General features: G+C 33.7%; 1 long non-coding RNA gene across 1 annotated transcript; it reads right to left on the bottom strand.

Annotated features, from left to right (window-relative positions):
- Window positions 1-833: 833 nt before the first annotated feature.
- Window positions 834-2,788, bottom strand: LOC104094531 (uncharacterized). The gene is made up of 4 exons (XR_685913.4): window positions 2,484-2,788; window positions 1,316-1,435; window positions 1,154-1,201; window positions 834-1,072 (listed from the first exon to the last, which is right to left on the bottom strand). It is a non-coding gene; the product is annotated as an uncharacterized lncRNA (long non-coding RNA).
- Between the last annotated feature and the right edge of the window lie 1,313 nt (window positions 2,789-4,101).

Here is a 4,101-nt window from a genome sequence, read left to right as displayed (position 1 = left end):
TATCTATCAGCAGCTCAAACTTTCAAAATCATGATAAAGTTACGGCATTTTCTCAATTTTCATGAGATTTATTCAAGGAACTTAAAATTCTATATGCATGGGAAGTGGGAACTAGATCTCTCCTTCTTCATTGCAAGCTGTTCCTTCCTTTTGTTTTTTCTTCTTTTAAATTAATAAAGGTTAGTAAAGTCAAAGCTAAGCCCATCAACCTCAATATTGAATATAAATAAAGTTCTTAAAGTTGTGGTTTCTTAAAGTTTGCGTCAATGCCGTGTTTTTTGTTCTACCAACACTTCACTTTGTAACATCGATCAGCGCACAAGTACTCTAAACACGGAATGGAAATTCAATGCACCAACCAGATTATTTGTAAATTTACACATATTCTTTTTGTTAAACACGGAATGGAAGTTCAATCCACCAACTAGATTATTTGTAAGTTTTCACATATTATTTTTGTTTAATCATTTGGTATCTGGCGCCTACAGGAGAACAATTAGTTTGAATTTGTACCACTACAAGAAATATGACATATGACGATATTTTATAACTGTCGACGTAAGTCACATAAGTGTCACATACCGACATTTATTTTACATTTAAATGAAATGTCGAAAATTTCAATGTCATTTTTTTTCCGGACATTTAAATTAATGTCATCAAAAAATTTGTGACATTTAGTTATGACATTATCAAATATCAATAATTTGAGTTCTTAACCTATCATGTTTGCGACATATATATAAATGTCGTTAATTATTTTTATAATTTTTGACTTTTAATATGAATGTGAAAATAATTATTAGTCATGGCTAAATATTAAAAGAAAATAATTAATTAACAATAATGTATTCAAAGTAATGTATTCCAATACTTTAATTCCCACTACAGTACAAACAATTTAGATCAAACACATAGTTACTTCAACATTCAATTACATAAACTTTCCCTTGAAAGTTCCAAAACAATCATCGTCGGTCATAGTTCTAGCTTTAGTGTTCATGTTTTCCTCAAGTCCAGGATTCCTCTGAATTAGTTGCTCTCAGATTCCTCTAAACTCTTCTTCCAATAACTGAAATTGAAAAAGAAAAGAACCATTACTAAACTGATTTAGGAAAACTACGAAGTAGCAAAAAGAACAATGCGATTGTACCTCATATAATATTTTCAAGAAATACAGGAGTCATGCGACTACTACTATCTGCAAGAAAACATAAAACCACATTCAATAGTAGAAGCTTAAGAGAACTAAATCAATTTGGCATCATTAGCTTATGGAAAAGATCATTCCACTAATAGAGATGGAGTTACGTACAACTGTAGGAAATATTTCACAAATGATGTACCCTTCTCAACCAGCCGTTAAGTGAATATTTTTTGCAATCTTCTCCTAATTGCCATATTTCATTTTCCCGAGAATGGTGGATAATACTTTCTATAAGCAAAATCAAAGAGAAATAACATAAAAAAATATTATTCTCCAGTCTTAAGGTATCATATGTAGAAAGAAACGATATCAAGATCACCTTGACAAAATGGAATTTTTAATCAACTTGAGGCAAATAATAATAATTTTGCAGAAAGCACAAGATACTTGAACCCGAAACTCCTAACAGTGCAGAAAAGGAACTAGCAATCTCTAGTATCATTGTACATGCTTACTAATTCCTTCTCTACTCTTGAATTCAACATAATGATTGATCAATTTCAGTCCTAACATCAATGTCAATGTTCCTTATCCAACAGCCAATAAAGCTGATATTCACAAGATACCCTACACTATCCACAATCTAAATCATCAAACACATAATCATAATGGTCATTTATCTTCCCTTCATAAACAAGTATCTACAAGCTTCTTTTCCAGTCAACCATCACAAAGAAGATTCTTTTCCAATCTAATTTACTGTGTTGTTTGGATTAGAGTCGCCATCAAGCACAACCACAATAATTCTAGCACAAGACAAGTTACTATATAATATCCTTCTGTTGGAACCAACATCACATGATTCAGCAGCGAATAAGGTTCAACACGTTAAAAAAATTTTAACATGTCAAAAATACCAAGATCAAGATTAAACTAGTAATCCATATCTTATCAGATATTTCAAATCAATTTAATATTCAGTTGTTTTCTCTTTTATAGGGAAACAATACAGAGTGCCATTTCATTGGCTCAATATAGAATAGTTTGTCAGTAACAAATACTAGTCCTATAGTCCTATAATTTAATTCATTACCTTTTGCGTCGTTTGACGAATGTCGTATGTACTAGTAAATTGATTCAAGGTTCTATAACAGTAAGAACGATTGAACAGCCAAATAATGTTAATAATCTCATCACTACCAGTACAAAATCAGTTCAACATAAAAAGATGAATCAAAGGAAGTGCAAACTTTAACCTCATGTAAAAAAAAATTTGAAGGCAGTTAACCAGAAATTCAATCCAGTGAACAACAGATTAGAACAGAAAAATATTTACTAAAATCTTAATATCTTCGACTAGATATTTGAGAATTACAGAGAATAGATTAAATATGGTAGTCGATTGTGTGTAAAAGGCGGCCTAAATTTTGGTGACCTTCTGTCATGTTTAGAATTCTAGGACAATCTAACACCCATGTAGTTTCCCCTTTCAATTCTCTGCACCACATGGAGACCTTGGCGGTTTAGTGAACATAAAACGGGGAGCGCCTAATTGGGGTTGAGAAAAGGGGAGAGATCGGTAGGGTTCTTAAGAAGACAGCCTTCGTAATAGTGTTTAGTTCTGGATTAAACATAATAAAGTTAGAAAATTTCCTTCATTAGCGCTAAATGTCAGTAAATATCGACTAATATTGTGACGCTTCACCACAAAAGTCTCAATAGTTTTGTCATTTATTATTAAATGTTATTTATTTATGTCATTTCTTAAAAAATGTCAAAGAATTAGTTTTTTTCGACATTTATTATATATGTCGCTAAATAAATGTCGCTGTAGCTATGATTTCTTGTTGTGTACCACGTAAAATCTATTAAAAAGAAATATTCTCTACCAAAAATTTCTCCATTTTGGATCTAACTTACTTTAATTTAGAATGTCCCTAAGGTATGAGCAACAATAAGGGAATTATAATCAGCATAATGCTATCGTTCACTAGCGTCAAGAATTCCTACAAAGTGGTACGATATGAAAATGAAATAGTATAAATTATACGTTGTCTTAATATCGTTGTTAAATTATACGCGTCAAGAACTCCTTCACGGACTGCCTTGTCCCTCAGGAAAGTGCATAGTGAAGACATGGAGAAAATGAAGTTATGTTAATATCCTTTTTATTTGATTGTGACTTTAAGATTTCTATACCTAGTGTAATACTTATGTTACAAATGGCGTGATTTACTTCAAAAGTCTTTGCGTAAAGATTCCTCTCGCACTTTTATTTACTACTAGTTTTCGGACACGTGCTTTGCACGACCTTGAGTTAGCAGCTATTGTTCATGCCTTGAAGATTTGGCGACATTATTTATACGGCGTCCATTGTGTGGTTTATACCGATCACCGGAGTTTACAACATCTGTTTAAACAAAAGGATCTTAATTTGCGGCAGCGGAGGTGGTTGGAGTTGCTTAAGGATTATGATATCACCATTTTCTATCATCCCGGAAAGGCTAATGTAGTGGCCGATGTCTTGAGTCGTAAGGCGGAGAGTTTGGGCAGCTTAGCATACTTACCGGTAGCAGAGAGGCCTTTAGCCTTGGATGTTCAGGCCTTGGCCAACCAATTTGTCAAATTGGATGTTTCTGAGTCGAGCCGAGTTTTGGCTTGTGTGATTTCTCAGTCTTCTCTTTATGATCGTATAAGAGAACGTCAGTATGATGACCCTCATCTGCTTGTCCTTAAGGACACGGTTCAACACGGTGATGCGAAGGAAGTCACTGTTGGGGATGACAGTGTATTACAGATGCAGGGTAGGCTATGTGTGCCTAATGTTGATGTTTTGCGTGAGTTGATTCTCCAGGAGGCTCACAGTTCGCGGTAATCCATTCATCCAGGTGCCGCGAAGATGTATCAGGATTTGAGGCAGTACTATTGGTGGAGGCGAAAGAAGAAATATATAG

This window comes from Nicotiana tomentosiformis, unplaced genomic scaffold, assembly GCF_000390325.3.
Source record: "Nicotiana tomentosiformis unplaced genomic scaffold, ASM39032v3 Un00003, whole genome shotgun sequence".
NCBI classification, from domain to species: Eukaryota; Viridiplantae; Streptophyta; class Magnoliopsida; order Solanales; family Solanaceae; genus Nicotiana; species Nicotiana tomentosiformis.
Note: the sequence above shows the minus strand (reverse complement) of the source record. Positions and strands in the feature narration are given on the sequence as shown.